We start from the raw sequence: 12,531 nt of genomic DNA on the forward strand, positions 1-12,531 counted from the left end.
TCTAGTTAGGGTTTTGGGGTTTCCCAGGTTATGATTCTTTAATGATCATTAGCAGAGTGTAGGTTTAGTCTAGGGTATGTGAATTTGAATTTGTCTGCCGTTATATATGTATCCAACTTATAACAAGTGATTAATTTTTTATAAATTTCAAAATCTCTTACCGTACGTGCCTAACAAATTGGTAGACGGTAATGACTCTTTATGTATGTCAACTAAATTAAATTATTTATAACATATATTAATTCAAAATTAATAATAAAATTACACTCTAGCTCATGGAAGGCAGGCAAACAAACGACGACAGGAGACGTAGGGCGGATGAAGATCAAGGACGGAAAAGAAAAACGCTGAAAAGGAGAACCAATTCACTAATGAAAAGCGGATTGATATCAGTCATATCACGACGTTCTACGTCTCAAATCTATTGAATGATGATCAAAATAGGCATTTGGGACAGTCTTTTCGGTTGCAAAACGGTCACAATTGCTTTGCTGCGGTCATTTTGCAACTGAAAATGCTGTCGAAAAAACACTGTTCGAAGTTGCTCTGTTATATCTGCAACTACTTTTGCCGTCGCAAATTTTCGACCACTGCTGTGGTCGGACTGCGATCGCAATTCTTGTGACCATTCAAATAGCGTTTGCGATCGCTACTTTTTGTTTTAGTCATAATTTTTAGAAAATATACATATATATATATGCAAGTGCTACCTTTTTGCACAAAATATTATTAGAATACACACAAATATTTACAATAGATGCAAACACAATCTAACTAAAAATTCCCATCAAAGATGTTCAATATCCACAAAATGTTATTCGAGTTCTATAAACAAATAAAAAATGTTATTCTAGTTGTACACAATGTAGAAGCCAAACCTAACATACTTCTTAATATCAGCCCATGGCCCATCTACAAGCACTACACCATCACACATGATGCCAAACGTATTAACTCTAATGAGGGGTTTCAAATATAACACGAATATAGATCAAACCTTCGAGAATGTCATTGTTCCTTAAGAATATATCTAAGCATATGCTACCAATGTTGTTGATGTTTAGATGGAAAACCTTGCGCCCCTATTTGCAACCTCAATATTCATACATAACAGTTAGAACACTACTTAAAGGTATGAAATTACCGATTCAATGTATTTTTCATGTAGAGGACAAACAAAACAACTTAAACTAATAAATTAACATAGTTAAAGGCAGTTCTGGTAACTGAAAAACTAACCTCTGGTAGTCTAGAAGCAAAGTATTTGATGTAATCTTTGTAGCTTTTGTGTTCCGGTCAACATGGCTAAGAGCATGGACTTCCCACACTACCAAGAAGTGATGATAATCATACATTGGTGTTGAGACTCGGGATATAAGTTTTAGGCTTAACTCAACCTCTAGCATACTAAAAAACGAAAACCAAACATAGCCTAACACCACCAGCATACTAAAATCCATCTTTTCAAATGTGGAAAAAAATATGTATATAATAAAATCAGTATGTATAACAGACCTTGGAAATCATGCAAGTGCAGCACAGCCATGGCAATATTTTGTATCCTCGTAGCCCTCTGCAGCTCCACTTGAAGTAGAACTCTGTTTCATAATAGAAATATGCAGATATATATGATAAAAAAAATTGCAGTCAACCATATGCATGAAAAAGAAATGCATGTTAATAACATGAACAAACAGCATTATAGCCTGCAAGTTTATTTAATAAATATTATCAACTGCTTACTTTTGGTTTTGGTAGCTCTAAAAGTTGTGTTATTAGCTTTGCTATCTTAGCCTTGAGCTGATCCAAATGATATTCTGTATAAATAGAAGTCAAAATGAATAATAAATTTGCAAAATAATCTTCATATAAAGAATCATGTATCAATGACATAATATGGTAGATAGATAATTAAACACATAAAACTACAAAATCAAACACACCTCATGGATGGAACTTCCACCATGTTCACTCCAAAGGTTCATTTGGGTAAAACTTAAATGCATAAGATAATGAAGATGCGTCCCTGTTCAGGGGGGCCTGTTTAGTCAAAACAATGTCTTCAGTAGAAAAATGAAAACTCTACTTTAATTATTTAAGCACAACATGACATTTAATTTAAATAAAATCATTAACTACGAACTTATATCATTACAGTTGACTAATTGACCAATAAATGAAAATAAGCTTATAAAATTGAATCTTATATCACCTTTGCCACTGGATATTGGGTCCCATTTAATACGGTCATCAAAACCATCCTCAGTTGATGAGAATAATTCAACCCTAATAGCTTCTTTATTGAACTTCTTTTTCCTTAAACAATTATTGTTTTGCAGTAGTCCTTTAAATTTGTTAGGCCCATTACAACATAGCGTATAGTTTTGTAAAATCAAAACTGAAGCCTAGTCAAGTTTTTATTAATTTTGTAGACTCATGCCCAACACACTGGTTATGTAAACATAGGTGTCTACTTAGTACTTAAACATTTACATGCTAATACAATTCTTTATCCTTTAACATAAAACAGAATTTGACAAGATTATTGAACTTGATAACTTTAAATAGGGAAATGGCTGCAGGTGGATCATCTTTCTTGATGGTGGGCCCATTTGACGAAGCAGGATTTCTGTCAATTATGGCAATTGACAAGTGTTTTGCAATGGCACACTTGCCTTCTTGTTGCAATCAACCTGCACAAAAAACAAATTATTAATTTAAGCATCATACCAATGGAATCAAATTCAGATCAAATTTAGTAATTAGCATATTTAAGTTGTTGGTTGTAGCTTTGAATATGTGAAGTATTACACATCCACTTTTAATCGGTGTACCACGCCATTACTAATCAAACAGTGCTGCCTAAAATACAGACCTAATTAATCTAAGAGATAAAACAATCAAAATACACATTTATTCTAATATCATCATATCAATAACACTATGAAAGTTATTACTGTGACATAGACCAACAGGATCTGATAATCAGATAAACAGCTTTTAAAGATAGGAATTTGTAATGAATTTACTTGTACAGCAACTTCTAAACATCTTATCCAAATCAGATTTATCTTTAACCTAACTGAGGCAATCATAGGTTTAAGATAAACTAGATAATGAAACAAGATCAGAAGTTTGCCATCAAAAGACAGTCAACTATTTATTATATGTAATAAGATGAGTTCAAATAAAGATAACCATTAAAAACAATCAAGAACTTAAAACTTATTATATCAACAGAGCAAAATATGAGTAAAATTTAAGATACTTGTTGAATACCATGTGGCCATGGTATGAGAAGAGCATGACGTTTTGCAACAAGAGCATTACACACTTGAGATAACACCAAAAAATAAATATATTAAATATATATAGTATTCCTATATCCAAACTCATTGATAATTGATCTTTGAGCTGATTTCTGGCCTCTATCAAGATCTATAGTTAAAATCAGTTAGGTAAAAAATTTCAAATCATCAACTAAACCAAACTGAGGCAATAATATCCTCTTTCATCTGTTTTAATTGATGAAGTAACGGATGCAATCGGCTTTAAGCACTCAATGAAGTAACGGTGCAATTAGCTTCTGATAAAACCTAAATCGTCGTATACAAGCTAACACAAAGCGCAAATTGAAATTCTTAAATCAACGAAATCAATTTGTGGAACGAATTGAAAACCTGTCAAGTTGTGGAGAGAAGCTTTGAGGACTGAAATCGGAGATGCGAAGGAAGTAATCGTAGGCTGGAAGAATGGTGCTCTGATGCCTAGGCTAGAATGGAGCACATAGCATTCAGAGGTACCTTGGTTTTAAAGCTTAGGATGAAATGGAGCCTTGGGCTGTAAAACTAGTATCGCATTCGTAACGTGGGTAAACCATAGGGACCAATTGTGTAATTCGTGGCGTGGGTAAACTAGAGGTGCACAAAAAAAACCGGTTCCCGAACCGGTTTGGCGGTTTAAACCGGAATCCGGTTTTTAAAAAAACCGGTTTTTTAAAAACCGGTTTGACCGGTTTACAAACCGCCGGTTTGTATATCGGTTTTAAGTTTTAGAGCCAAAACCGGTTTTGAAACCGGTTATAAAAAAAACCGGTTTTTTTTAATAACCGGTTATAAAAAAACCGGTTAACCGGTTTTTTTATAAACCGGTTTTTTTATAACCGGTTAACCGGTTTTTTTATAACCGGTTAACCGGTTAAACCGGTTTTGACCGTTGTATAACGGGCATATAGCCGTTTTTTTGGTTTTTTGACCGTTTTTTATGGTTATTAAAAAAAAAAAAAAAAAAACCGGTTAACCGGTTAAAAACCGGTTTTTAAAAAACCGGTTAATAAAAAAACCGGTTTATTAACCGGTTCTAACCGGTTTCTAAACCGGTCCTAACCGGTTAGACCGGTTAGGGTTTTGAGATGAAAAACCGGTTATTAACCGGTCCGGTTTAACCGGTTCGGTTTTTTTCCGGTCCAAAAAAAACCGGTCCGGTTAATAACCGAACCGGTTTTTTTAAAAAAACCGATTTGTGCACCTCTAGGGTAAACCATAGAGACCAACTGTTTAATTCGATCGTAATGTAGGTAAATTCAAGGTGCTATTAAACTTGTCACATCTTAACACTAGCGGGTCAGGTTAAGTTTAACCGATATTTCTTTCTTGTCATCCACGTCGTTGAAGTTAATACGACAATGGAAATTATAGTAGCATGGCTACTATAATCATTTGGCTTTGATGCTTTTGACCTCTTTTATGTTGATTGACTCATCAAGCTCCCAAAGTTTGAACATAGTGAACACCGAGCTTTGCAACTCAAGACATTCGTTGGATCAAAAGCATGAGAACATTGGTTGTATTTATACAACTTGTAGCGTTGTTCAAATTTTTGTTGTAAGTTTCGTTAAACTTTGTTACTTTTAGCTGAATGTCCCTTCATTTTGACGTTATCTTATCGAGGTTTATGAGAGATGGCTAGGCTTGAATCTAGGGTGGGTTTGTAATAGTTTTGGAGGGGCTAATTTTTTGTTGATCGAGATTTAATTTGTGTTTGGTTTGAAATTGAATGGTTGGGTTATTGGCGTGAATTGCCTCATAAATAGTAAACGTACAAATTTGAGAAGGGAAGGGTCAAGTAAAACCTAATTTGGACTACACATACAAATATGAGAATTGACACCCCCATTTATTTAAAACTAGTGGTTTACCCAGCGCGTTGTGTCGGAACAAGTTAGTAAACTCTGACGGTGATAAACTCAAGTGATGTTGGTCCTGAATGTTGAGGTGGTAAGTCGACGCGAATACTATGATTACGTGCATTATGACACTGGAACTAAAAACTAGAAATAAATTTTAAAAAATATAAAATTTGAGGTAGACTAATGGGATACCGTTGGTCGGTAAAACTCGTGCGTTAGGAAGGGCTGAGCATGGCCGATCTCGGCTGTTGAGGCAGTGAGTCTACCCAATTTCGGTCGGTTTTTGTTATGCTCGTTACGGTACCATAAGTAAAACAAAATGTGGTAAGTCTACGCGAATTCGGTTTTGTTTCCGTTACGTTCGTTACGATACCGAAACTAAAAAACAAAACAACAAAATTGTCATTTGATATTGCCGAGTGGCCCAATGGGGGCTTAGTGCCGACCAATTATCGTTGTTACAGTACCTAAAGTAAAACAAAACGAGCCCAAATTATCGCGGACCAGTAAGATACTGCCGAGTGACCCAATGGGGGCTTAGCGATGCTCAAGCTCTTATTTGTTACATATAAGTGTAGTGGATGGGCTACATCGGGTGGTGAATTTGGACACGTGACATCACGTCAGCAAGGGGCAATTTTCATTTTTGTGTGTAGTGGTTTGTAGCCTAACATTGCCCCTCACATCGTGTGTACACACACACACACATATATATATATATGTGTGTGTGTGTGTGTGTGTGTGTGTGTGTGTAAAAGTGAAGTTTGGCGACGCTAGACTATGATTGGTCCATTTGGCAAGATTCCATTGGACCAAGTTTTGTTTGTGTTTTTTTTTTTGTTTGTTTTTTGTTTTAAAGTTTGATAATTATATTTCTAATTGTCTTTGTTATGTTTGTTTTTTACTAGTTTAGTTCTAATACCAATATACCGTAACGGATATGATAAAAACTGAAATAATTTGTGACTTTGCGTAGACTTAGCGCATTTTGTTTTAGTTATAGTACCGTAACGAAACTGACCGAATGACAATTCTTTTTTTTAGTCCAGTTTTATAATGAACGTGAAAAACCCAACCAAATTTGCATAGACTCACCGCCAGGGACCAACAACGCTCGGGTTTACCAACGCTCAAGTTTCACCGACCAACACTATCCCAATGTTCCTGTGACATTCGTCAATTTCGGGTCTTGTTTGTATTCGTTTTTGTATTTGTTTATTATGTAAACCGACCAGATTTGTAAACCGAAGCTTATGTTATAATCAAAATGATGGATTTATGTTACAATATTGTTTCACACTTGTTTGTTGGGTCTTGAAAACATCCTACCTTTATTTTTATTTTTATTTATTTATTTATTTTATTATTATTTTTTTGTTGTTTTGTGTTTTTGTCTTGATCCATTTTGCATGAAAACTCTTGTGTCTCACACCCATATTTGACCACCAACATTACCCTATATATACACCACCTTTCCTTTTCATTTTCCCTGGCTACAACTCCAAAAAAAAAAAACTCTCTCAAACATCAAAGATTCAAGGCATTGTGCGTTAAACTCGTCGTTCCGACAAATCTCCAAATTATCATCTTTCAAGTTTACTACTTGAAGGTGAGTACTTCATACCCCATTTTCCATCTTTTATTTTGGGGGTGACATTTCATACTTATTCAACAAAATGCTTTATATTTGAATCTTAAACCACAAACGTAGTTGTATACTTTACCTAAATAATTGCTCGATTTGGTGTTCTATGCTTATATGCCTATGTGTTTATCGCTTTTGGTTGGTGGAACTATAAAATCCTAGACTATTTGGAATCCCCTTATAGCAAGGTTTCGTTAACGTAATGCAATTAACGATAACTATAAAATCCTAGACTATTTGGCATCCCCTTATAGCTAGGTGTCGCAAATGTGTTTAGCGATATCTATTTATCCAAATTACCACTTTTATTTATCGTTTCGTATGCAATTTTTGTGGCTATCTTTATTATATACTAATATGATTAAACTTATGAATTGCTCACCGACCTTTGTGTTGACAAACTTTATTTTATGAAATGTTGCAGGTTTGCATCTTGGTTGATTTATGATTGTGAAGAAAACGACATCAAAGACCTTAGGATATTAGTAAAAATGAACAATATCAATTTGCCATATTTTGTGATATCTTGTTTATGGTTATTTTATGGATAATTGTTATGTGACATTTTCGATGTTGTGAAATGAAATGAGTTTATTAAATACTGTCACTTTAATTAGTGTCATGTGCTTATGGACAATCGTTACACCTCGGCATGTTCCGCCGCCTTTGGTCGGGGTGTGACAGTTCCATCTCAATTTTTATAACTTTTTATTGTTTTAGTTTCCGTACAATAACACATGTAACAGAAACTGACCGAATTCACGTCAATTTACCGCCTCGACACTTAGGACCGGTAATGCTTGTGTCTTACCAACATTCGGATTTACCAACCTGCCTGACGCAACGCGCCGGGTTAAAAACTAGTTATATATATATATATATATATATATATATACATATATATAATTAGGGGGCGGTTAACTTACGCTAACACACTATCGTACATTACGTATGCGAGTATCCAGAACGTACAATTATACGCGAGTAAATTTTTAAATACAATTATACGCCAGTTATCAAAAGGGTATTTCCGTCCAGCACGTCCAACTATACTCCCCAAATCGATTCTTCAAATTCCCCTAAATCCTTGTTCTTCAAAATTCATCAATTGATTCATCGAGCGTCCTTCCATATTAATATAATTCAACTGTCGATCGGTGTTAAACTAATTTGCATGTCGATATCAAACTAATTGAGTTATATAACCCAAAAAATGTTAATTACCTGCAAATAAAACCTCAAACCCTAATACGTTCTGCTAATACGTTCTTCTAATACATTCTACTAATACATTCTGTTAATACTTTCTGCTAATACTTTCAGCTAATACATTATGCTAATGCATTCTGCTAATGCATTCTACTAATACGTTCTCCTAATATGTTTCAAATCTTAAACGTTCAATGTCAAAAACCCATCATCCAGAACTCAAAATTGATCGATTGAAGCTTTAAATTGATGATTAATTGAATCGATTTCAAAATTAACCAATCAATTCGCTTCAATTGGGTGTGGGTTTGTTCGGAAATGGAGCTGAATGTGAAGAACATGAGATTGAGTCATCAGGAAGTAATAGCTTTTCTGGTAGTTAACAGTTGAGCTGTTAGATGACGTCCTCATGAGAACCGAATTTGAGTGATTCTACTAATTGTTGGACTTCGAATTCGAGGTCGAATGGTCGAGATGAAGTGCAAGGTCAAAAGCCGGAGTATCCGAGGAATGGGATTGGGCGTGGGCGATTGGGTGCTCATGGTAGAAGTGCTTACTCGTTGCCGAATAATGTTACGGTCGCTCCGACATAGTTTGTTTGTTGTTGGTTTTGATTAGGGGCATATTTGTTTTGTTTGTTGTTTGTTGCAGACTTGCAACTGTGTAATGTGTTTGATTTCCATTTTTTGGATGAATGATCGGAAAGTGGATTTATTGGTGGGAATTGGTCAGAGAGTTGCGGCGGTGGGGGTTGGGTTTGATTAATATTTAATGGTGAGGGGTGGTGGAGACGGATTGAGGGAGAGGGACGAACAGATTAGTATAATTGTGATTTTTGATTTCTGAAAATCAACGGTTAGAAGTGTCGCGCACGTAATGTACGATAAAGAATTATTATATTTTATCCTTTATCTATATAATTATATATACATTAATCAATTTAAAACATCACATACACAGTAATATTACACATAGCATAAAAAATTTTATTATTCCCAAACACAATCCCGCGACAAATGCATGCCCCCCCCCCCCCAATATCGGCCCACAATCGTTGCGGGGGAGGGGGTGTTCACGACAATGTTGGGGCGATTTCCCCATCTTGTCGCCCCACTATACTTAGGCTAAATAGGGGTGTCCAAAATGCTCGAACGCGATTAATCCAACCCAAACCCAAACCAAATAAGCTAATTAAGGTCGGGTTAAATAGGGTCAAAAAGTATTAATTGGGTTATTCGAGTTAACACGATTAACCTGAATAGTTATTAGGGTCGGGTTTCGGGTCCGTTTTAAAAAAAAATCGGGTTTGGGCAGATCATTAGTTTTTATTTTAGAGTTTGTCTTTTAGAGCATTCCCAGTCCATTCTCCATCTTCATATATATAATAACACTAAAAACATTATATTTTCTATCTTTTTTTAATAAAATAATATATTTTTATACTTTTATCATTACCTTTTCTCTATCACCTTCACTCACAACCACTTTAAAAAACATTATAAAATTATAGAGGTGAATAGTGTGTTTCTTCAAATTTAACCATGAACAGTAACATTTTCTCTCTCCTCCTCTCACAACCATTTTTAACCATCTCTAAATATGAAGAACTCTCACATAATTTGAAGAACCCACTGAGAATGCTTACATCATTATCGCGTTTAACCAGCATATATTTAATGCTATCAATCCGAAGCAAGTTTACTTGGTGGAGAATTTATTTATAACAAAGTTTACAAACACAAGCTACTAATTCAGAGTAAACTGACAAACTTGAACTTTAATAGCGTCAGGTTACGGTTAGTATTTAATTTTTTTAACACCCATAATATAAAGATAATAATATGATTTTGTTTAATTTTAATATGGTTTATAATGTAATAATATATTAAAATAATAGCCGACACACCCATTTATTTAAATAATAGTTGTCTATAACCCTAAAATCCAAATCTAAATCAGCATAATCTCGACGATCGCAGGCCGTATCCACCCGACGTCGCAGTGTAAGTTGCGAACCTGAAAATTATGTATTCCTGTTCAACTTATAATTAAGACTCTGTGTTATCGTATGTTTTTTATAATACCATAATGTTAACACCTCTCAGCAAAGCAAATGCATGTTTTTTGGTAGGTGGTTTCCATATCTAATGCCATGGTCATGTCTTTTGATAATACCATAATGTTTTTTGGCGTGTTAATACTAATAATAATCTTGTGTATAGGTTTGTGAAATCCAATGGGAAAGAACAGAGAAAAGAAGAAACAAAACTCAACAATGGACGTCGAAAAACTCCATAAAGTTGTAGCAAAGAAATCCAAACCACCTCCAAACTCACAATCCTCCTCCTATGCAAAAATCGATTATCCTTCTTCAGATGATGATCTCTCTGAAGGAGATGAAAATCATAAGCCGGGAAGAAAAGAAAGGGCGAAAGAGACTAATAATACTACTCTTCAAACTGATAAGGTGTTAAAGAAACGAGAAAAAAGAGTTATGGCTAGTGCCCAACAAAAGGCTTTGAAAGACGAACCCGACGCCTTTACAGTCGTGATTGGTAGTCGGGCTGCAGTGCTTGACGGTCAAGACGACGCTGGCGCGAATTTAAAAGATATTACTCTTGAAAGTTTCTCAGTTTCAGCATGCAGTAAAGAGTTGTTAAAGAATGCATCTCTTAAGATCTCTCATGGAAAGAGGTATGGCTTGGTCGGACCCAACCCTGTTAAAGCTTCTTGCTTGGAGGAAGCTTCCTGTGCCTAAAAACATAGATGTTATTTTGGTGGAACAAGAAATAGCCGGCGATGACAGAACCGCCCTTGAGGCTGTTGTTTCAGCGAATGTGGAGCTTGTTAATCTAAGACAAGAGGCTGCAACGTTACTAGAGGGTGAACATATTGATGGTGGAGAGAAACTTGCTGAGTTGTATGAGAAGTTGCACATCATTGGCTCGGATGCAGCCGATGCGCAAGCTGCAAAGATTCTTGCTGGTTTGGGCTTTACAAAAGCTATGCAGACCCGTGCGACACGATCATTTAGTGGTGGGTGAAGGATGAGGATTTCGTTGGCCCGGGCCCTTTTTGTCCAACCAACACTGTTGTTATTAGATGAGCCTACCAATCATCTTGACCTTAGAGCTGTTCTTTGGCTAGAGGAATACTTGTGCAGATGGAAGAAAACTCTTGTGGTTGTTTCACATGACCGAGACTTTTTAAATACGGTATGCAACGAAGTTATTCATCTTCACGACTCAAAACTTCATATGTACCGTGGGAACTTTGACGATTTTGAAAGCGGGTAAGAGCAGCGTCGCAAGCATACGAATAAAAGGTTTGAAATCTATGACAAGCAAGTCAAAGCTGCAAACCTGGCTGGGAACCAGAAACAACAAGAGAAAGTCAAAGAAAAAGCAAAGCTAGCTGCAGTCAAAGAAGCAAAGAGAAAGTCAAAGGGGAAATTAGTTAATGAGGATGAAGAGATTCCGGAGGCCCCGCGGAAATGGAAAGATTATACCGCCGCGTTTCATTTTCCTGAGCCTACTGAGTTAACACCACCGTTGTTACAGCTTATTGATGTGGGCTTTAGTTATCCAGAAAGAGCGGATTTCAGGCTATCTGATGTTGACGTTGGGATTGATATGGGTACGCGAGTGGCTATCGTGGGACCCAATGGCACTGGAAAGTCCACACTTTTAAACCTTCTTGCTGGTGGCTTAAACCCAACAGAGGGTGAAGTAAGGAGGAGCCAAAAGCTGAGAATCGGGAGGTATTCGCAACATTTTGTTGACCTTCTGACCATGGGTGAAACACCGGTCGAGTATCTTCTTCGCTTATATCCTGATCAAGAGGGTATAAGTAGACAAGAAGCGGTCTGGGCTAAACTTGGTAAATTCGGGCTCCCAAGCCATAATCATCTGACCCCGATTGTTAATTTATCCGGTGGACAAAAAGCCCGTGTAGTTTTCACTTCCATTTCCATGTCTAAACCGCATATTTTGCTATTGGATGAACCCACAAATCATTTGGACATGCAAAGCATTGATGCACTTGCTGACGCGCTTGATGAGTTTACCGGTGGTGTTGTTCTTGTTAGCCATGATTCTAGACTGATATCACGTGTTTGTGATGATGAAGAAAGGAGTCAAATTTGGGTCGTTGAAAATGGAAGCGTGCAGCTGTTCGATGGAAGCTTCCAAGACTACAAAGAGGAGTTGTTGAACGAAATCAAAGCTGAGGTGGACGATTGAAGCAGCTTGTATATCAACTGTTTGCTAAGATTTATTTTACACTCGATTGTGGTTGATTCGTATGCACTTATGAACTGATTTGATGTTTATTTTTCAAGATTTTATATTTGGTCTAAAAGTTACAATTTCTGTGAACTTGAAGGAATCGCAGAATGATGAACACCTAACATACTAAAACTTACAGTTGTTTAGCACGAATTAAAAGGAAATTGTACCGGGAAACTTGTTAATAAAAAGCGACTCTTTAA

General features: G+C 36.0%; 1 protein-coding gene and 1 pseudogene across 1 annotated transcript in view; one reads left to right on the forward strand and one right to left on the reverse strand.

Annotated features, from left to right (window-relative positions):
* LOC143592496 (beta-galactosidase-like) overlaps positions 1-6,027 on the reverse strand; it is a 78,885-nt gene extending 72,858 nt beyond the window's left edge. The window contains exon 1 of the mRNA XM_077072399.1: positions 6,002-6,027. The gene's annotated coding sequence lies outside the window, so the exon portion shown is untranslated. The remainder of the gene's footprint in view (positions 1-6,001) is intronic.
* A 4,251-nt stretch (positions 6,028-10,278) lies between these two features.
* On the forward strand, positions 10,279-12,283 carry LOC143592497 (ABC transporter F family member 4 pseudogene; annotated as a pseudogene).
* Positions 12,284-12,531: the final 248 nt, after the last annotated feature.

Source organism: Bidens hawaiensis, unplaced genomic scaffold (assembly GCF_021521415.1).
Source record: "Bidens hawaiensis isolate Kalapana, Puna unplaced genomic scaffold, B.hawaiensis_p1.1 tig00040940_1, whole genome shotgun sequence".
Classification (NCBI taxonomy): domain Eukaryota; kingdom Viridiplantae; phylum Streptophyta; class Magnoliopsida; order Asterales; family Asteraceae; genus Bidens; species Bidens hawaiensis.